This window comes from Dromiciops gliroides, chromosome 1 (assembly GCF_019393635.1).
Source record: "Dromiciops gliroides isolate mDroGli1 chromosome 1, mDroGli1.pri, whole genome shotgun sequence".
Taxonomy (NCBI): Eukaryota; Metazoa; Chordata; class Mammalia; order Microbiotheria; family Microbiotheriidae; genus Dromiciops; species Dromiciops gliroides.
In genome coordinates, this window is record NC_057861.1 from 260,004,121 (window position 1) to 260,027,901 (window position 23,781).

At 37.4% G+C, this 23,781-nt stretch overlaps 1 pseudogene; it reads left to right on the plus strand.

The window, feature by feature from the left end:
* The first annotated feature begins 281 nt into the window (after positions 1–281).
* On the plus strand, positions 282–5,350 carry LOC122748136 (annotated as a pseudogene).
* The last annotated feature ends 18,431 nt before the right edge of the window (positions 5,351–23,781 follow it).

A 23,781-nucleotide genomic window follows, 5' to 3' on the forward strand; every position in this document is an offset into this window, starting at 1 on the left:
CCACCTAGCTGTCCCAGGAAGACTCATTTTCATGAGTTCAAATCTAGTCTCAGACATATATTAGCTGTGTGACCCCAGGCAATTTAACCCTGTTTGGCTTAGTTTCCTTACCTATAAATTCGAGAAGGAAATGGCAAATCACTCCAGTATTTTTGCTAAGAAAACCTCAAATGGAGTCATGACACAACTGAAATGAGTGAACAATAACCTTAAAGTCCTATAGAAATGTATTATTGTTATATAAATAACTTTGTAAATTTTAAAGCTCTATTGTTACTAGCATGTCAGTAGTTGGTGTTATACTTGTTATTGGTCAGCTGAGAGGCAAAAGGTATTTAAGGACATCATTATGGACATGGAAATCACCAAGAATGATAGTTCAAGTTGTTTGGAAGATTAAGCTAATTTCCTACCCACTGAGGATGATGGGAGGGCGAACCAGAGATATGACAATTAGAAGGCTTTGGAAAGAATAATATAATGGAATAGTTCTGAGAGACATGAATTCAGGAACATTTACAATAAAATCTTTGGTATTTAAGTAGCATTTAAAAAACCAAAAACATTTCCTTGTTGCTCTAGCCCAGAATTTCTGAGAAAGCTGTCAACATTCAATGCTTAGACGTCTGGATTTGGAGTCAAAAGATATTGGGTTCAGATCCTGGCTACTTACTATATATGTGTGACTTTGGGCAAGTCATTTAACCTCTATGTTCCTCAGTTTCTTTATGTATAAAACTAGGGATTTGGACTAGATGATCTCTAAAGTCCCTTTCAGCTTTAGATTTATGATTCCATGATGTTGTCTTGCTCTCTCATTTTCTATCTTCCCTTTTCCATTCCCCTAGCTTTCCTTATTTAAGTTAAATTTGTCCTCTCCTTTCCTTCTCCCAAATATTTGTTTCTTTTTATTTAAAACTAATTATTTTGTATAGCAATCGAGTTATCCAACTTCTTAGGCCCAATCACTAGAAAACTTGGCATTGCAGCCTCAAATACCATAAGTACCATTGGGACCCACCCTTCTTTCTCTAAGAGAACCATTCCAATAAGTCTTTAGTGCATTTTATTTAAATGAATATAGTCTTTGTTTCTCAACCTTTTGAGGCCTGCCCCACCTATCTGTCTTGCAACATTGCTGCTCTATTCAGCACTTCCATCCAGATCATTCCATAGTGAAAAACAAATATATTGAGGTTATAGTTTGTGGGAATTCAAACAAGGTGCCAGAAGTTGTTCAGATTACACAACAGACATCATCATGTTAAATAAAATTGAAATTAGAAAAACAATTCACTTCATGTAGGCTTTCTTTCTACACTCTTCACAACAGTGTTTTGTATCTTTCTTTTGTTCTTGCTATATAGTAGATATGAGTTATCTTCATCTGTGTCTTATCCTCCTTACAGGACAAATGTTTTGTATCTCCCTAGCCCCAACCCAGTAAGTGACACAATAGTCAATGCTCAATGACCGAATGAAGCACCTTTTTTAGGTATTGATTAATTGAGTGTGCTCTCTACCTCCTATACATTATTTAATATCAAAGAATCACCAAGGAGCTAAAGAAAGTGTTGTTAAAAAAAAAAAAACAACCTATGAGGGGACAGCTAGGTTGCACAATGAATAAAGCACCAGCCCTGGATTCAGAAGTACCTGAGTTCAAATCCAGCTTCAGACACTTGACACTAGCTGTGTGATTCTGGGCAAGTCACTTAACCCTCATTGTCCCCAAAAAACAAAACAAAACAAAAATCAACCTATGAGATCTAGGAAATTGGTGGCATGCAAGATTCTCTGTTGTTGTTTTTTAAAGTGATTTAAATCCTTAGTTACTTTTTAATAATTTAACATTTGAAAACCTTAGAATCTTACATTATCAAATTATGTTATATGAAACTTGCTTATTCTTTCTTTTCTTACTGTATCCCATTTACTGGTAACCTGTTCTTTCAGCATCCCCAAATGTCATTTTTGAGACAAATGAATTTGTCATACAAATATACAATACTAGTATTTGTTGCACAAATACTGGGTAAAAGCTAATGGACAAGGGGCAGTCACACCACTTCTCTTCTTCCCTACTAATTGTGGCTGAATGTTGTAGGTTTCTGTTAAATAAAGTGCTTTTCTGTGTACTTTGCATCTATCCATGAAATAGTAATAATATCACATTAGTTTGAAAAATGCCATCTTTTAGAATGCTATAGCCAGAATATGGCTAGGGAGTTTACCAGAAAGAAATGATCAGGAGTAGTACTTGCTGATAATCATCCTTATTGGAGCAGAGACAGAAAGAGAATTGGTTATGTATAAGTGAAAATCAAACTGTAATTTCAAGGCATTAATTTAGTTAACCAAATAGATGCATGCAATTAAAATGCAATATTGCTGTGATTATAATGCAATCAGCAAATTATTAAATTGCAATCAAAATGTAAACAAGTCCTATGTGTCTGCCAGAAGTCTTCTCATCTCATTATTTTAGCTAAACCTATAAGCTAGTATTTGGTAAACAGAATCTTCCACATTTCTCAGCTGTCTCATTCAAAATTTGGTCTGCCTTTTCAACACTGGCCACAATCAATATTTTTAGTTGAATGAAAATATTAAAAAAGGCTATAATTTCTCTTTACAAATGAAATTAAAATCATACAAATAGGAAGCTTGATGGTAACTGAATATACAAAGCTTTGATTTAGAAAATGAAAATTCATTTTAAATTTAAATATCTCATTCCCATTCATTCAGAGATCTGAAAGAAAAATGACATATTACTAAGGGATTACTATTTTCACTGTCTGTATTGTATGATCAAAAATGAAGAATGTAATACCGTATATGTTATATATAAGTAAATTAATTATTCTAAAATTATTTTTTAAAAAGTCATAACTTCTTACAAATAGCACATTCTTTCAAATGGGGAAAAGATTATTATCTTATATAATAAATTCATGGCATACTGAAAAATAAATCCAAGTATTTTCCTAGTATTTTCAGAAGTCAGAGTCAGCAGACCTGGCTTTCATCCTTGGCTGTATAGATTGCCATTCACTACTGTTTGTTGAATTGAATGAATGAATGAATGAATGAATGAATGAATGAATGAAGTGAGTGAATAAATATATGAATGAATGACATAATATGTGTATGTACTTTTTTGGGGTGGAGCTGGGAGTGGACAGATTGATTTTACTGGTATAGGAGAATTCCTAGGGAGGGAACTTCCTTGAACAATAATACATAATGGTTCTTCTTTAGAATCTTCAAGTCTTAAAGATTTGACTGAAGCCATGAGACATCAAGTGATTTGCTGCTAGTTCCACCTTGAGTAGGTCAGAGATAGTACTTGTGTGCCTCTACTAATTATATGCTCATTAGTGCTGGATTACCACCTTTAGAAGCTTCTCACTTAGCACACTCAACACATTCAACACATTCTGTCATTCAACGCACACAGAATATGCAAAATATATATCACTTCCACAGTATATTAATCCATTCACTAATCTGTCTCCCACCCCTCCTGACTATGATATTCTAAAGAAGTGGCTTTGACTCCTATTTAGGAATATAAGGATAGATTGGCAGATACTCTGGTCAGGCATCAGTCCTTCCTACTAGTTGGTTAAACTGGTTCTGGTAAAACAACACAGATCCCTCAGTGGTGTGTTGAGTACATGGGCTCCTTACTAGGACCCAAGAAAGGAGTGGTCTGCACACAGCCCAGGAGAGTTGCTACAATGGGTGTAGTTCAAAGAATTGCTGATGAAATGGATGTGATATTGGACCTGGAAGTTGGGTATTCCATTTGATTTGAAGACTACAGTTGTGCAAAAACTATTGTCAAATATATGACAAATGGAATGTTACTTCCAGAAGTTATGAATGGATGGGGCTGCTAGGTGGCGTAGTGGATAGAGCACCAGCCCTGGAGTCAGGAGTACCTGAGTTCAAATCAGGCCTCAGACACTTAACACTTACTAGCTGTGTGACCCTGGGCAAGTCACTTAACCCCAATTGCCTCACTAAAAAAAAATAAATAAATAAAAATAAAAAGTTGCTGTATCAGAAGTTATGAATGACCCCTTTCTAGAGTACTATATAATATAATATATTATAGGTGTTTTAATGGTCATAGATATTCTCATGGGAGCTCTGAAGGAAGTTTCAAGGCAAAGATTAGATTTAAAGGTTATCATTATGAGTGCTACTTCAGATGTGGGGAAATTTCAGATTTACTTCAGTAATTGTCCCCTTTTAGCTACCCCTGATCGTACACACTCTGTTGAGATTTTTTTATACTTCAGAATCAGAGAGAGATTACCTTGAAGCAGCAATTCGAACTGTGATACAAATTCACATGTATGAAGAGGAAGAAGGAGATCTTCTTTTCCTTACTCGACATGAGGAAATTGATGAGGCCTGTAGGAAAAAAAAGTGTGAAATTGATGATTTAGGTCCAGAAATTGATGACATTAAAATCATTCCTCAACTTCCACCTCAACAACAACAGAATTTTTGAACCTCCTCCTCCAAAAAAACAATATGGAAAAATAGGGTGAAAGGTAGTTGTGTTATGTTGTCATGACTTGTACTGTATTGGATTTAAGTGAGGGAGCACTATGCCAACTGGAGATGACCCTAGTAAAGTAAATGGGATTAAGTGACTTTCTCAGGGTCACACAGGTAGGAAGTGCCTGAGGTCATATTTGAACTCAGGTCCTCTTGACTCCAAGGTCAATTTTCTATCCACTGTGCCACCTAGCTGCCCAACAAGAGACATTACTAAAAATAGATGGTGTTGTGTTTGTCATTGACCCTGGATTTGCAAAACAAAAGGTATATAATCATCAAATCTGAGTGGAGTCTCTTTTGGTGACAGTAATCAGCAAAGCTTCTGCCCCACAAAGAGCTGGTCCAGCTGGTTATACCAGGCCTGAAAATTGTTTCAGATTTTATATTGAGAAAGCCTATAAAACGGAAATTCAAGACAATACTTACCCTGAAATTTTGAGGTCTAATTTGGATTTAGTGTTGTTACAGTTGAGGAAATTCCATATAGATGACTTGGTACATGTTGATTTTATGGATCTTCCAGCTCCTGAAACTCCGATGAGAGCCCTGGAGCTCTTGAATTTTCTAGCTGCTTCAAATGATTATGGAGACTTGACTGAATTGGGATCCATGATGGCTTGTTATTGCAAGTTGTGACTACAACTGTTCTAACGAGGTCTTTTCTATCACTGCTATGTTGTCAGGTAATAAAGGGAAAAAGCCATCCCCTTCATCCCCTCCATTTCTTACCTCCTTCACAAAAAGCCCAGTTTGGGTGGATATTACTTAGTTTTTTCTAACATGAGAGTCTGAAGTATATTCTCAAAAAGAACAAACACACCTTCTATATGAAAATATTTACTTAAAAAATAAAATCTTCACACAATTTATAAAAAGCAAAATAATTTATTGTGAGAAGCATAACAACAATAATCAACTCTGAAATGCTGGTAAAATTTAGGCCAAATTGTAAAGAACAGAATATGGTACCTCACTATAATAGTAACTGCTACAATTCCATAATTCAGAATTTTGAACAAGGTGGGTCATTTACATAAGGTTCGTCATTAGCATCAGAAGGATCTTGTTTGGAACACTATTATAGGGATCCTCTTGGTTGTGTACAAATATGCCAGTGAAAAGAACATCAATTAAAAACTGTTACTGCGAAAAAATGAAAATAGCAATGATTTTTTAAAAACCCAACAACAACAACCAATACCTCATTCCAAGGCCAACTCTTTGCCATGCTACCTCTGAGTTATTGTTTAGAAATTTGAAATGCTTAACAAAAATTCCTGGAAGTCTGAAATTTCTGAGTAGTATGTGAGTAAGGGAAGGAATTAACCATTTCTTTTTTTTAACTGCCTTTTTTGAATAATGTATTAATTAAACTTATTTCATAGAGAGCACGGACTAATAAGAACCACTTCTCATGAACCATTAAGCAGATGTTGGGTAACAAAGGGAGCCTGAACCAGGACTGACGAGCTGAATTCTTCACCATTTCTAGTAGAAGCACTAGCCTCTTGTTTTTGGCGAACTTGTCCTTATGGAAATATCATACATAATTACCTATTTCTTGAAACTAGCAGGAAACAATTTGTAGCCATATCAGTCTTGTTGAACCAGTTCTTCTCCAAACCCTCCTTCCTCCCCCTTTCTTCCTTAATGTCCAAACACTGTGGGGTAACATTGTGTGTCAATTGTCTAGCTTGCTTTGCAATTATATAGCATAAAATGGATATGAATTGTTGAAAAGGTGATTCATATATAAATATTTCTTCAAGATTTGAGTTGTGCACAAGGTAGGTAACCTTGTCTTAATCAATGCCACTTATTGGCTTTGACAATATTTAATTTTATATTCCAAGACATAGTAGTATGTCTTACATGGGTATATTTTGATGTTCTCAATGTATATGTCCCCCATTTTAGAAAATGAAACACTTTGGGAAAGAACTGTGTTTAATTTTCTTTTTAAAAGCACATAGCACACTGCACAGAACGGTATTAAACAGTTTGTTGAAAAAGTATGGGAGGCCTTATGAAGTGCTTTATAATTCAATAGATATAAAATACACACAATATGCAACACACTGATATAATTTTGACATCTTGGAAGCACTACTGGTTCTGCATGGATATTTATAAGAATATAGAATGTGTAAAAGGAAGTAATTTGAATCAAGGCTGGAAAAATAGGTTGAGTAAGATTGGGCAAGAACAAGGGAGGGGGAATTTAAAAAGCAGGCTTTTGAGTATGTTGTCTATCCTAGAAACAATAGGGAAATACTGATAAGTTTTGAGCAAGAAAGTTATGCAGTTCGAATTGTAATTTAGGAAGATTATTTTGGTAGCTGTGTGAAGGACAAATTAAAGTAGGGCAAGGAAACAAATTAGAAAGAGGTTTTCTTTCTATAATAGTACAGGTGAAAGGTGATCAGTACCTGAACTAGGATAGTGGTTATTTGAATGGAAAGGAGACAGATGGAAGAGTACTGGAGAAATAGGATAGATAAGGCTTAGTAACCAATTTATTATAAAGGGTAAGGGAGACTAAAAATTAAGCAATATTTTGAGATTGGAAATGCGATAATCTGGGAGGATGTTGACTCCCTCAACATAAAAAGGAAAGTTTGGTGGAAGAGCAGGTTTAGGGCAAAAGATGATCAATTCTGTTTTGGAGTTATTGAGTTTGAGATGCCAATGGCATATCCAAGTAGAGGTGCAGAACTGAAGACACAGTATATCCAATGGTGTTCTGGTAAATGTTTAATAATTGGGTCTCTGAAAAAAATGTACACAAAGATATACCTTTAAGTTTAATGTTCATTAACAAAAATGTTTCCATCACTTTCTTAAAACTCTACAATTAATAAAACAATAAATCAAACTTTGATATATAGTTTTTGCTGATTTCTGAGATATAAATGCTCATATTGAAAATTTAACAATTGGCTGTGGGATCCTGGACAAGCTGACTTTAGCATACTTGCGTGTGTGTATTATACACATTCAGCATATTTATCTTTGCTGATGCTTAGGGAGGTTTCACTGGAATTCTTTGAATTTTTTCTTAACAATTGTATATAATATCTCCACTTTGGATCTGCTGCTTGGCTTGGTTTCAGCTCTAAGGAGCAAGATGTCCCTCCCAGGTTAAACTTATCACCTCTAATTTCATCACCTTGCTCCTAATTGAAGACTTGCTGGACACCACCTCCTCTGGAGGACTTTAGGGTGAAATACTGAATTCCTCTAGATGATTTCCTTTATGGAGGGCAGAAACTGGACTTTTATTCAATCCATTCAGCTTCTCTTCCTGTTTTCAACTCCTCTGAACAAGATGCCCCTGCCCTTCCCTACCTCCCTACCCCAGGTGTCCCATGATCTCCCAGCCTTCCCTTCCCTCCCACCTCTTTCCTGCCTCCCTTTGTGTGTTGCTTCCCCTCCCCCCCCCTCCCGCCCCCCACTGCCATTGGACTGTGGACTCCTTGGTGGCAGGGATAATCTTTTTGATCATTGTATCCTCTTATAAGATTAGGCCTGGTGGTTTTGTTTTTGTTTTTGTTTTTTTTTGCGGGGCAGTGGGGGTTAAGTGACTTGCCCAGGGTCACACAGCTAGTAAGTGTCAAGTGTCTGAGGCTGGATTTGAACTCAGGTACTCCTGAATCCAGGGCCAGTGCTTTATCCACTGTGCCACCTAGCCGCCCCCAGGCCTGGTGGTTTTGAAATGATTTTGACAATTTCTCCTTAAGGAAGGCTGTAAGCTTATAGAATATACTCATAGAACAATGCTGACAATAGTATTTTTTTAAAGATTGGTATAGCCAAGCCCCCCCTAAATAATATTTCATCTACCACCATATTGTTTTTTCCCTTGATAACACCCCTCCCCCCAATAATTTTGCCCTGACTATAATACTTAATTTGGTCAGTTCTGTGGAGCCCATCCAAAACCATAGCATAAGAACCTCACTCTCAGAAGAGCACTTTGGAGTGTACCTTCCCCCGCTTGCAAAAGCATACCTCTATGCTAGAGCACCCCCTTTCTGAAAATGGACCGGTGTGTCTGTGCTTTCCATCACAGCACTGTTCTTACATGAGCTATACTGTTACCGTGTATGTCTGAGTTAAATATGGGGTTCCCTTTTCCTTCTTTCCCCTTCCCCCTCTTCGCCATTGCTTGCAATAAAGCTTTGTACTGAACTGATTCCCATTGTTTTACATGTTATTCTCAGCACCTAAACTCAAGGGGTTGTTTCTCTTATAAAAACAAATGTTGAAAACTATCTCTACATGTAACTAGAAAATAATACAATACTTCTATGATTTAAAAAAAAAAGTAGTGTATGTGGGGGGAGTGAGGACAGATCAATAAAAAATACTTGTCATGTGAAAATTTGGAAATAAAATTTAAAAGTGAGTATATTTAAGGGAAACACATAATTAGCAATAATTATTATAAATGAAAAATGGATGAATTTATCCATAAAAATGGAAGAGGCTAGTAAAATGAATTAAAAAGCAGAATTTAGGAGATAGAGCCAAGATGGTGGAGTGAAAGGAAGCAATACAGTCGGGCTCATCTTCACAAACTTCTCCAAACACATCTAGACTGGATCATTGGAAGTAGTAGACTGAATCCTGATGGAGAAATTAACAAAAAAAAGTCAGTGAGTCATTTGTCTAGCCCAGTTCAGGATAGGGAGACAAAGAGGTCTCTGTGGACAATGGGGACAGGTCATGTGAGGAGCACTCTTATTGTGGGAGGAGTTCCATGTTCTACAAGTAGCTCCATCCTGGTTTGGGAGGGCTAACTCACCCAAATAATTGGAGGTTAACAGCAAATCTTATTTTTAAAAGAGATATTTATTAGGAGAGAGGAAAACATGGTTGAGAGACAGAATCATGATGGATGACCTTATATACAGTTTTCAGACAAAGGATATTGCAATTAAGGAGATTACAAAATAACTGGGGTGGGGAGGGCTGGAGATTGAGTAATGGGCTATCAGTAAGATATACAATACACATCCTGATGATGTGCAAGGAATCCATATCTTGAACATATAGAACTTGCATATGGTCCTTGTTCCTTGCAGACCTTGGTATACTTATCGGTTGTCATGCACTAGCTACACCACATTCCTGGGGTGGGAGACAGAGTTCACTTCTGGAATCTTGGGTTTCAGTGTCTAAAGTTTAAGGATTTTTTAGGAGTTAAGGTATCTAAGTTTCTTGGGGTTCCATGTCCTACTATACATACCCATGGACTCATAATGAAATACGTTGTTCACTTCCTAATAAAGAGGTGATGGACTAAAAATGCAGATTGGGATGTATTTTTTCTAGACATGACCAGGGTTTTTTTTGTTTTACTTGATTATATATGTTCGTAATGGGGGCTTTGTTGTTTAAAAGTTTTCTTATTTAAGGGATACAGAGAACTGGGAAAGGATTTTTGACAAAAGCATCCCTGATAAAAGCCTCATTTCTCAAATATACAGGGAACTGAGTCAAATTTATAAACATATACGTCATTCCCCAATTGATAAAGGGTGAAAGGATCTGGACAGGCAGTTTTCAGATAAAGAAATCAAAGCTAACTATAGTCATATAAAAAAATGCTCTAGATCACTATTGATCAGAGAAATGTAAATTAAAACAACTCTGAGGTATCACCTCATACCTATCAGAGTGTCAAATAGAATGTCAAAAAAAGAAAATATTGGATGTTGGAGGGGATGTGGGAAAACTGGGATGCTAATTCACTGTTGGTGGAGTTGTGAATGGACCCAGCCATTCTGGAGAGCAATTTGGAACTATGCCTAAAGAGCTATCAAACTGTGAAAATCCTTTGATCCAGCAATACCACTGCTAGGTTTATATCTCAAAGACATCACTCCAAAAGAAAAAAAAAAGACCTATTTGTACAAAAATATTTATAGCAGATCTTTTTGTGGTGGCTAAGAATTAGAAATCAAAGGAATGCCTATCAATTGGGGAATGGCTAAACAGTCCATGCTATATGATGGTGATGGAATATTATTGTGCCATAAAAAATGACAAGCAGGATGATTTCAAAAAGGCCTGGAAAGACTTGCGTGAACTGATGTATGGTGAAGTGAGCAGAACCAGGAGGACGTTGTGCACAGTGACAACAATATTGTTCAATGAAGAACTGTGAATGACTTAACTATTTTCAGCAATACAATGATCCAAAACAATCCCAAAGGACTAATGATGAGACATACTATCCACCTCCAAAGAAAGAACAGATACTGATTGAACACAGACTGAAGGAGGCTATTTTTCATTTTAATTTATTCTTTTATTCAAGTTTTTTATAGAAAATGACAAACATGATAATGTTTTATATAATTGCACATTTATAACCCACATCTGATTGCTTACCACCTGAAGGAAGAGGGGAGGAGGGAAGGAGGGACAAAATTTGTAATTCAAAACTTTAAATAAAAATGTTTATTATTTTTAAAAAAAATTTTCTTATTTAGCCATAAAAGAACCTTATGACTTCATATCCTTTAATCAATATGCAGATCAACACATAGGAGGCTTGTGATTCTAAAGGCAATGAACATGAATAGGGTTCTCATTTCTCCAAATGTTTCCTTACTTCTTATCCTAATTCTGACTCTGAGCTTGGATACAAATACGGACCATGTCAGGGAGAAGGCAGGAGAACAAATAGAGAGAACAGTATAGACACACTTACTAAGTTCTAGTAACAGCTTAATTAAACATTCATTATCTTTATGTTCTATAAAGGACACATATGGCTATAACCTAGTAGCATGGTATTCCATAATCCTTCATTCTGGTATTAAACTCTCCTATCAGAAAATCACATAATTTTTGAGTTGGAAAGGAACTTTTTAATATCTAATCTATTCCCCCACTTACATTCCAGAAAGGGAAAACTATAGCCTAGAAAAAAATGTTATTTGCTTAAGGCCACAAATCAATAGCAAGATATAGGATAAAAAGATTCTAGTTAGGGGTCCAAAGACATGGATGTGAATTTTGGTTCTGTTACTTATTGGTGTATGACTTTGGGCATGTTCCTTATATCCTTCCTCATCCTCAGTTGTTATGAGCAGGATATGATTAGAATGAGGGAAAACAGGCATAAGTAAAACAGGAGTTCCTCCTTGCACCCCAAGCAGCAGTCTGAAGTCTTCCTTGTTCCTTCTCTTACGGCCAACATTGGTCATAAATAAAATCAAAACTTTTAACCCTTTTTGTTGTTCTCCTTTGCATTTATTAAAAGCTTGTGTGCCCTGAACTTTAGCCTTCCTGACATTAAAGAACCATGCTACTCTTTTGCATTTCTCCTCAGTTACCTGTCCCTGTTTCTGTCTTTTATAAATACTCAAATACATCTGTGAGCTCCTTGATGTAGTTGTTTCTTCCATTTACAACTCATCCATGTCTTCCTATACTATGTGAATCTTTTCTGGGTCCTCCCACAAGTTTGCTACATAGGTTTGACTCAACATGTTGGGTCAAAACATACCTTTCTTGTATCTTCTATTATTTGAGTATACCATTGGAATGAATAGGATATACATGGGTGTCCCACACTCTCACAATATTACCAGCCTTTCTTCTTTTTTTGTGTGTCTTTGATAATATACTTTACTCCAGTTTTTCCTTGTTATATCTTATTTATCATATGTTGCAGCCTACTCACACATACCATGTGCCTCTCCATTGCCCTCTGAGTAATACTCATTTATAATTCTTTGGAGACTGTAGTATTATATGATTTGTAGCCATACAACAGTAGCAATAGAATATCAGATGAATCTTTGTTTGTAGAAGTTTGGGCTATTTAGGTAGCTTTGTAATTTACCAAAGACATTAAAATCCATTTTTTCTACATATCTGGACCCAACTCATAGACTATTTGCACTGTTACCCCAGGATACATATGTATACATGTATGTGTGTCTATAAGAAAGGGGGGATTCTCATTTAATAATCTAGATAGTATGAATTATTCATCCATTTGATATTGTCTGTTTGAATGTTTCAGCCAAATTCTTCTTAGTGATAATGAATCTCTTCATGAGTCTCCATGATGTGCTAGGACTTGGTATTTGTCTTTTAAAAATCAGAGTTCTTCAGTAAATTCCCTGTGAAACTGGTTTAGATTCTTAAGGCACTTCTATTTTTTCTTCCTCATTTAAATAATTTGCATTTGTACTGATCAGGATTTCATTCCTATGCCAGCTTTCTTTATGTAATTTCAGACTGTGGCATCCTGCCTGTCCTTTCTCTGAACTCTTTGCAATCAAATCTTCCAAATTTTACACAATGTCTGTTGCCCTGCCTCATCTATCACAATATATAAAATTGTATATCTAATTTCTCTCCAAATTCTTGCCATCTCCATTTTACCTACCACCTTTTCCTTACTGGTCAGAATCAGGCCTAGTATAGCAATCCCTCCAGTCCCCCTACCTTTTGGCCCCCTGACTTTTCATCTCATTTACCTTTTGGAAGATGAAAGAAGAGTTGGAGAAATTCTTAGCTTTCTGTGTCTTCGGTATTGAAGACCTTCCAGCAGATTTTTAGATACTTAAAGTCCTTTGTTAGGACTCTATCTTTCTTTCTGCGATAGCTTTGTCATATGTCATTTCCCTCTTCTGACTATAGTATGTTCCTGCTATGATTTTATTTATTTTTTCCCTTCTTTTATCCTTGCCCATATGCTCAGGTTTGTGGATTTCCACATCTGTATATGTCTTCTTGCTCATCTGACATTTCCCATGTTCACCCACAAGTCACTGAGTTATGTAGGGGTATTATTGTTATTAGAACCCAGTTCTCCTAAATTCTGGCTCACTATTATTATCTCTTATACAATCTGTTTTGTAAGAGATGGTCCTGTTCTGAGACACTGTGATCATTTTCAGTCTCTTGCTTGTGTCACCAACTCAGACAAGGACCAGGGAAGTAAGTTAACAACATTATCCATATTTGGGAGGCATCATGTTACTGGATAGTGAATAAAGGCCTCCAGTGGAGTCTCTGGGGACCACCCTTCTTATCTATTGCACTGGCTTATAGGTGATCACACAAATATCACCCAAGGTGCATACTTTGGTTTGTGAAAAAAATAATCATGTCATCTCTTTCAAAAGGAGGAAATAAATAGCTTCATGTCAGTTAACCTTGTAACTCCCAAACTAATAATGTGATGTCAGACGTCACAGATGTCAAGGAGATTAATTAGATGATAAAAATAAAGTGCATTGAGCTACCTGGCAAAAGGTCATCTAAAAATATCAAGTGATAGATGATGAAAATAAAGGGCAGCATGTACCATTAGTGACCTTCCAGCCCTGAAGCTCCAAATATCTCACCCATTTTCTGGAAATCTTCTGTTGTAGTATTCCCTGTACCTAGCTGACTTTATATGTTTAACGGAAACCAACACAGCTTTCAGGAATAGAACATTTCTGATCGAAAATCCTTCTTGGGACCATTCTGGAAGGTGCAATGGGATTCTATTTTATGTTCTCTTCAATAGCCTCAAGGGGCTCAAAAAACCAAGACAAAAACAAAACAATTCTGACCAATAGTGTCAATAGGAGCCAAGATCTTCCAATTGAAGCAGACAAAAATATAATAAACTGTATGAGGTCATGGTAAAGCAAATGGTCCCATGCACTATTGTAAAAACTATATGTTGTCCTTGGATAGAAGACACTTGGAGGTTTGTCTAAATGTTACATCAACCCAGCTATCTTAGATCAAATGCACTTCTTTAACAATTGTAAAAGTATTTGATCACCTCCTTTCTTGTTCTGGAATAGGGAATGTTTTCTCATTCTCATAACAAATCTTGCCAGATGTTTGGCAAATACTCCCACAGAAACCCTTCCCTTTTCCTGACTGATTCTTTCTCTACCCTTTCCTTTCCTGTGAAAGGTATTATCTATCATAATTGCTGCAGAATGCTGCTTGGTGGTATTGTTGTATGCTCTAAGAGGATCTGAAAAGTTATTGAAACAAACACATGAATCTGTCCCCTAGGAAGTGAAAGCTGCTACCAGAAAGGATTCTTTTTTCCCATGATCATAAATCCTTTTCTTTTCCACTTGGCCACTCAAGTTATTTGACCCCTATTCAACAAATCCATCTGGTGGGTGAGATTCTCCCTGGGCTGAGAAATTCTCCCACAGAATTATGACTTCATTGTTATCTATTCATAGGTAAATTCATTCTGTAACTTTCTTCATGTCTAAAATTCACCATCTTCATGACCTTTGGCACCCAGAAGACTCTAGGGACTCATGTCAGCATCATTGCAAAAGCCACTAACTTCCTTTTTGTTCTAATTTAGTATCAAAGCTTACTGACTGCACTTTAACAGCACTTCTAACTATATCTCTGAAATAAGTCTCATCAGTGCCTAAGAATTCTCTTACAGGCTCTGATTAAGCTCATGACAGGATCGAGTAGCAGGAATCATTAGGTACTGAGGCGAGAAGCCAATGACATGTTTGCAAATTTTGTTGCATCATTTACAGGGAAGGACAGACAAAATTCCTGTTGGGGGAGCTGTGTGACTGCATCTTTCTGCCTTCACAGATACTGGCAACTTTAAAAATTCCACATTCATATATGAAATGCTGTAGAACTGAGGATCTCACTCATAATGATCTTGGATATAATATATTCTGGGTGAGAGAGAAGAAAAAAGGAGCAGAGTCCCCTTCTTTATGTTTGCTGCTAGAAACAGGGTAATGCCAACCATTTTTTACTTATTGGCAGTGACAAATAATCCATTAAGATCTTTGTCTTTATAATTCTAACCAAAGAAGTTAATGATATGGTTGTGGACAAATATACTCTAAGAAAAATACAAAATGTAGAGAGAAAAGTAACTTGTTATATGTATTCTGGGGTGCATTCACTTTCATTTAATTATTTTTTTTCTTTTAGCCATTTTCTGAATTTATTACTGTAACTTTCCTCCTCATACCCCATAACTTTAATATAGCACTTAATTTCAAATTCTGTGGTACCTAGATACTTAGAATCCTTAGATTTAGAGCTGGGGAGTATATTTAAAATCATCTACGCCAACTCCCCAATTTTCTTTCATTTTTATCATGTATTCCCAGTACCCAACATAGTACTTTGTACAGATGTTTGACTAAATGCTTTTTTATTAAGTAACAAACATTTTTATTTATAGTTTTGAGTTCTAATTTTTAATCTTCCTTCTCTCCCTCCCTTCCCCCATTCCTGAGGTAGTAAGCAATCAGATAAATGCTTGTTTTTAAAAATTATTAATTTTTTTCATTTATCAACCATTTTTCTCCTTTCTCTTTCCCCCTATTCAAGAAAAAGAAAGGCATGGGGCAGCTAGGTGGCACAATGGATAGAGCACCGGCCCTGGAGTCAGGAGGACCTGAGTTCAAATGTAGAATCAGATACTTGATATTTACTAGCTGTGTGACCCTGGGCAAGTCACTTAATCACAATTGCTTCACAAAAAAGAAAGAAAAGAAAGAAAAAAGAAAGGCAAAACCCTTGTAACAAATTGTGAAATGCTTGTTGAATGAATATTTGAGTAAACTGAGGTTCATTGAAGCTAAAGGATTTGCTTCAAGGTCACAAAGGTAGTAAATAGCAAAGTAGGAATTCAAAAACAGGTCCCACATATTTTTACTCTGAATTCCAAACCTTGTATTCATTCCACTAAACCATATTCCTTTCCTTCTTCAATTGTTTTCAGTTGTATCCCACTCTTTCTGACCCCATTTGGGATTTCCTTAGCAAAGATATTGGAGTGGTTTGCCATTAATTTCTCCAGCTCATTTTATAGATGAAGACCCGAGGTAGACAAGGTTAAGTGATTTGCGCAAGTGTCTGAGGCCAGATTTGAACTCATGAAGATGAGTCTTTCTGACTCCAAGCCCAGTACTCTACCCACTGCACCAGTTAGCTGCCCAGGTTCTTGGTTAGTGGGGGTGGAGAGGTAGAGATCTTGTTCCAAACCAGGCAGAGCAGCAGATTCAAAGTAGAGTTTCATTCATTAAATGAAACATTCCAATTAGCAACTTTCAAATATATGTACTCTCTTCAAATTCAGCCTCCATCACTTACAATTTGTGTGATGGACAAATCACTTAGACTCCCTGGAGTTTTAATTTTCTTATCTGTAAAATGAGGGGGTTGAACTAGATAGATTTTAAGAATCTTTACTACCTAGTCCCCTGCCCCATCAAAACTTGTACTATGGGGCAGCTAGGTGGCACAGTGGATAGAGCACTGGCCCTGGATTCAGGAGGACCTAAATTCAAATCTGGCCTCAGACTCTTGACACTTACTAGCTGTGTGACCCTGGGCAAGTCACTTAACCCTCATTGCCCTGCAAAAACAAAACAAAACAAAACTTGTACTGTAACCTTCTATTAAGGTAAGTATTCATATCTTAGTTTTTAGGACCTGGAACATTTTCTGTCCTACCAGGTTGACATCAAGTGAAATCATGATGGGCAACATTGTACAGTAGAAGAGAACTGGAGCTGAAGTCAGAAGACCTGGATTGAAATTTAACTTCTGACAATTATTACCTATATAACCTTGGGCAAATCATTTTACCTCCTTCAGTATCAGTTTCCTCAGATGTAAAATGAAGGGGTTGGACTGTGGCTTCCGAAGTTCCTTCTAGCTCTGATTCTATAAGCTTATGATTCATTAACAATGCTGTGCTGTAAATAGATCTGTGCTTCTGACTCCCATAATAAGGTAAGTGATTTACCTAAGGTGTTAGAGCTAGCAAAGCTGACAATAAAGCCCAGAACTTTTTTTTTTTCAGGGCAACGAGGGTTAAGTGACTTGCCCAGGGTCACACAGCTAGTAAGTGTCAAATGTCTGAGATTGAATTTGAACTCAGTTCCTCCTGAATCCAGGGCCGGTGCTTTATTCACTGTGTCACTTAAAGCCCGGAACTTTAAAAACAAAACAAAACAACAATATACAGTTTTCCCTCTTTACCCAGGTGAATCTCAACCAGTATGAACTAAGGAGCTCTTCTCGGGTCCAGAATCCAAATCATTCAAATAATATTTATAGCTAGCACTTATAAGGCTTGCAAAGTGCTTTCCCCTCCCCTGCCCAGTGATCCTGAATGATTGGCTGTCATCTTTCAAACCCTGCTCTCCTCACTGCCAGATCTTTACTCCTATTCCCCTCCCCACAAGATCTCATTCTAAAGCTATTCATATTTTTACCCTTTGCCCTTAGGTAACAATTTGCTTTCATTTTATGTCTTTCCTTTCTGACTCCTTCAATCTTTTGGCTCTCACAAAGACCTAGCTTTTTCTGGATGACACAGCCTACTTGGTCTCTATAGCACTGGCTGTACTTTCACTTATTCCCCCACAACTCACTGGTTGAGGTGGGGGGATTTGAACTATTCCTTGCTCTCCATTTTGCCACTTATATGTCTTCCCTTTACAAACATTATCACTTGGTAACCCTTACTTGTTTGACAAGGTTCACTTAATAGATTTCATCCATGCAATCAAGATTCTGGTAGCTGTTGTCTACTGACCTCCAGGAATTCACCTTTTTTCCTCAGTAGGTTCAGTGAATAGCTTACAGTCTTTCTTCCTCAACTCCTATGTTCATATTAGGGATCTTTAACATATATATTGATACTCCCACAAACACTTTAACCTCCCAGTTCTTTGGCTTAATCATTTCACATGGTCTACTAACCACATCAGTCACACACAAAAGTGGTCATACCCTTGATCTTGTCATCACCTCAAAATGCACCACTTCCATGTTAGTGAATTCTGAAATTTCCTTATCTGACCAAAATCAGTTGTTATTAAACCTCTCTCTCTGCCTTGCAACCCAAAACTCTTCTTTATCCTAACTGTGACCTGCAATCTCTCAATCCCTCATTTCTCCCCCAGGCTACCATACTTGCACTAGCTTTAACTCTTTTCTCTTCACCATCTTGACCCTTTGGTTAAGCCAGTTCAACTCTATACTTTCCTCTTCTCTTGAGTCCATTGTCCCCTTGTTGTAGTGGTAATCTTGCCTTATAAGCTTCAGCCTTAGATCATTCACATCATCCCCTTCATTTGCTCCTACTTACATGCTTCTGGATGAAAGGAGAGAAAATCATGACATCGTATTGATTGGGTTCGCTACAAATTTGTGTTACATATTATCGGCTGGACCTCATCATTATAAGGCAATTATTTTACACTTCTCTAATTAGCTCTCTATCCCACTCACCATAATGGCTCTTCCAAACAACTTTAACATCCCTCCTTCCCCACTCTCTCAGATAAGAACCTTGCCTCATATTTTCCTGAAAAAAACTGAGATCATTAGCCAAGTGCTCCTTCTCAAGGACCCCAGCTTAAATTCAGCCTCAGACATTTGACACTACAAGGTGTGTGACCCTGGGCAAGTCACTTAACCCCTATTGCCTTAAAACATCTGGGGGCCATTTCAAGTTGTCCTGCTGTATACCTTTCCACTGGACTCAGATGGCTCTGTAGGAGAGAGTAAAGCTGGTGACTTTGCACAGCCCTCCTTCGCTTAAATACAATTCACTGCAAGTCATAACATCACTTTCTGATGTCATGGCCTTTTTTGAGAATGAAGGACAACAACAACAATTCCTTTTCTCAAATGCCCAGATACCTTTGTGTGGGATGTGGGACCCCCAAAACACTTAGAGACATTAACCCCCTCATCCTTAAACTTTAGACATTAAAACCAAAAGAATCCAGAAGTGAAAACAGCTCTGTCTCCTGCCTCAAGAATGCAGTGTACTCAGGGTATGCAGACCCTGGAATATTTAGAGACAGTTCCAACTATGATGTAAGCACTGATAATCGTACCAAGGTCTGCAAGGAACAGAGATAATATGCCAGTTCATATGTACAAGATATGGATTCCTTGCACATCAGCAGGATGTGAGCTTACTGATAACCCATTACTCAATGTCTAAGCACCCCCTCTCCAGTAGTTTTTGCAGTCCCCTCACTTAGCAGATAGCCTTCTTTGCCTGTCAGCCGAATATAAGGTCAACTCTTCTTCCATTTGGGGAGGCACTCTCCATTTTAACTCTGCCTCCCAGCAGTGTATTCCTCTCTCCTAACAAATCTCTCTATTTTATAAGATTTGCTGTGAACCTCCAATTCTTTGGGTGAGTTAGCCCTCCCAAACCAGGTTGGAGATGATCCTGTAACACTAAATTCCTCCGACAATACCTTTTGCTACTATCTCTGCTTTTACCCCTGTCTCACATGAAGAGATGCTCTTATTCTTTGCTAAGGCAAATCCCTTTACATGCACAGGTAATTCAACTCCAATTTGTCTTCTCCAACAAGTTGTCCCTTCTACTATCCCCATTCTCTCATTTATCTTCAGTCTCTCCTTACTGGTTGCTTCCTTATTCCCAACAAACATGCCCATATTTCCTCCATCTTCAAAAAATCCTCACTTGATCTATTGATCCCTGTTCCCTATCAACCCATATTTCTCCTCCATTTTGCAGCTAAATTCCTTGAAGAAGTCTGATTGTAATGTGTTTCTACTTCCTTTCCTCTCATTTGCTTCTTATTTTTTTTTTGGTGGGGGGGAGCAGGGCAAGGAGAGTTAAGCGTCTTGCCCAAGGTTACACAGCTAGTAAGTGTCTGAGGCCGAATTTGAACTGAGGTTTTCCTGAATCCAGGACTGGTGCTTTATCGACTGCACCACCTAGCTGCCCCCTCTCATTTGCTTCTTTTTTTTTTTCTTTTCTTTGTGAGGCAATTGGGGTTAAGTGACTTGCCCAGGGTCACACAGCTAGTAAGTGTTAAGTGTCTGAGGTCAGATTTGAACTCAGGTCCTCCTGAATCCAGGGCCAGTGCTCTATCCACTGTGCCACCAAGCTGCCCCTCATTTGCTTCTTAAACTCACTACAGTTTCTTCTGACTTCATCATTCAACTGAAACTGCTCTCTCCAAAAGTATTAATGCTCTCTTAATTGCCAATTTTATTGGCCTTTTCTCCATCTTCATTCTTTTTGACCTCTTTGAAGCTTTTAAGACTGTCAATCACTCTCTTCTTGATCCTCTTTTCCCTCTAGGTTGTTATGACCCTACTCTTTCCTGGTTCTCTTTCCACCTATCTTATAGTTTGTTATCATTCTCCCTTGCTGAATCTTCATTTAGGTCACACTTGCTAGCCAGAGGTATCCCACAGGTTCCTCTCCTGGGCCCTCTTCTCTTCACCCCTACCCCATACTATTTTACTTGGTGATCTCAACAATCCTCAAGGATTTAATTATTATCTCTATGCTGATGATTCTCAAATCCACTTATTCAGCCCTAACTTCTCTCCTGACCTCCAGTTCACTTTCTCCAACTGCCTATTGGACATCTCAATCTGGACACCCTATAAACATCTTAAGCTCAACAGTGGATAGAATGCTAGGCCTGATATCAGGAAGACTTGTTTTCCTGAGTTCAAATCCAGCCTTAGACACTTAAGTAGCCGTGTGGCCCTGGCAAATCATTTAACCCTGCTTGCCTCAGTTCCTTATCTGTAAAATGAGCTGGAGAAGGAAAAGGCAAAAAACTCCCAATATGTTTGCAAAGAAAACACCAAATGGAATAAAAAAAAAAGTCAGACATGGCTGAAAATGATTCAACAGCAACAACAAGAACAACAAAAATCTGTTTAAGGACTTTGCTTAAAAAGGTCTTAAAGTCCCAAAGGAAGGGTGGGAAGGAAGAGATAGTCATACTCAAAGAAATAATACTGACATTAAAAAAAACACAAACCTAAAACATAGCACTGGTGTGTTTGCCATTTCCTTCCCCAGCTCATTTTTCTCCCTAAACTCTCCTCTTTCTATCTTCATTGTTATAGTCAAGGGTACTACCACCTTTCCTGTAACCCAGGCTCTCAATCTAGGTGTCATCTTCCACTTCTCACTCTCTTGAACCCTCTACATCAAACCTGTTGCCATGTCCTATCTCTTGTACCCTTTCCTTCTCTCCTTTGACATTGCTACTCCATCTTCTGACTCCCGGTGTTCTCACTGGTTGTCCCTTCTCTTTTCCATCTCTTGGCCTCCCTGACTTCCTTCAAATCCCAGTTAAAATCCTACCTTCTACAAGAAGCCTTTCCTTACCCGCCTTAATGCTAGTGCCTTTCCTTGGCTGATTATTTCCAATTTGTCCTTTGTATATTTTATTTGTACATAATTGTTTGCATGCTATCTCCTCCATTAAACTGTGAGATCTTTGAGAGATGGGATAGTTTTTTGCCTTTCTTCATAAACCCAGAATTTAGCAGAGTACCTGGCACATAGTAGGTGCTTAATAAATGTTTATTGATTGATTATCAGTCACAGAACTAAAGCATTTTCCATGCAAAGATATAGAAAAGAATAAATTGATAGCCACAGAGAATGGAACATGTAAAAATGAGGTAAATTGGCAAATTTGGAAGATCAGACTGATAGAGGATTGTTTGTTATTTTGAAGAGAAAGTGGATTGAGGATAGGTTGGTTATTTCCCCCCCAAAAGTTTTCAATCTCAATAAAACAAACTCTCCTGGAGCTGAGCCCGTTTGATTAATGAGTCAGCACAAATTTACCTATCTCACTATATCTAGCTAGTCCCACTCTAGACTGGGTGTCACATTCCATCTAGTCATCTGCCTTTTTTGCCATCTGCACTGTTACCTTATGTTTTACCTCTTAATTCCTTTCTTGCTTTGATGCCATTGTTTTCCTGCTGGGGTCAAATTCCATTTTTGCTTTTGGGCAAAACAGTTAAGCTTTCTGGGTATTTGTTTCCTTATTTGTAAAATAGGGGAATAGTTTTTTGGTTTTTTTTTTAAGGTACATTTCCATTCTAATCTCTTTGATATGAAAACTCAAAACACCCTCTGTCAATCACATTAGAAATATTTTGTATGCTCACAACACAGTGGTAAATACCTCGCCATACTCCCTCTGCTGGTCACTTTTTGTAATGATAACCCTTAATGCAGTAAATCTCACACCTTCTTGTATTTCTTTCTTTAAAACTTCATTAAAAAAAAAAAACTTTATTTACACTGTCTGTATCAGTTTGTCTTTTAAATAAAATTAAAATCTAACAGGTTCAAAAAATATGGTGTAAGAGGTTTTTTTAAATTTTAGTTTGAATTTGTCTAACTTTAACTTTTGAATATCAGTTCCATTTGAAAAGAATTTTATTGTTGTTCAGTTCTGTCTGACACTTTTTAACCCCATTTGGGGTTTTCTTGGCAATAATCCTGAAGTGGTTTGCCATTTCCTTCTCCAGCTCATTTTTACAGGTGAGGAAATTGAGGCAAATAAGGATAAGTGACTTGCACAGAATCAGTAAGCATTTGAGGCAGGTTTTGAACTCAGGTCTTCCTGATTCCAAGCCTGGCACTCTATCCACAGTACCACTTAGTTGTCCAACAAGAGAATGCCAAAATAATTTATCATTTTTACTTTATTTATATTGCTGTCACTTTCCCAAAACATTTAATATAACCTTCCCTTGCAACAAATAAGTAAAGATAAGCAAAACAAGATTGTTGTTGTTCAGTTATTTCAGTCTTGTCTGACTCTTCATGACCCCATTTAGGGTTTTCTTGGCAAAGATACTGGAGTGGTTCGCCATTTCCTTCGCCAGCTCATTTTACAGATGAGAAAACTGAGGCAAAGGGAATTAAGTGACTTTCCCAGGGTCACACAGCTAGTAAGTGTCTGAGGCTGGATTTGAACCTATGAAAATGGATCTTCCTGACTTCAGGCTGGGCACTTTATCCATTGCATCACCTGAGGTCTGAAATCAGGAAGACTTATGTTTATGAGTTCAGATCCTGCCTCAGGCACTTATTAGCCACTTGGACAAGTCACTCAATCTGGTTTAATTTCCTTATCTGTACAATGAGCTGGACAAGGAAATGGCAAACCACTCCAGATCTTTGCCAAGAAAATGCCAAATGGGGTCACGAAGAGTTGGACATGACTGAAAACAACTGAACAACAAGCAAAACAAACAGCTACATTGTCTTATAGATGCATTCTGCACCTACAGTATACCACTCTTCAACCAAGACTATTTTCATCATCAGTTCTCAAGAGTCAAGATTAACAATTGCTTTTACCCTGAACTTGAAAACAACAA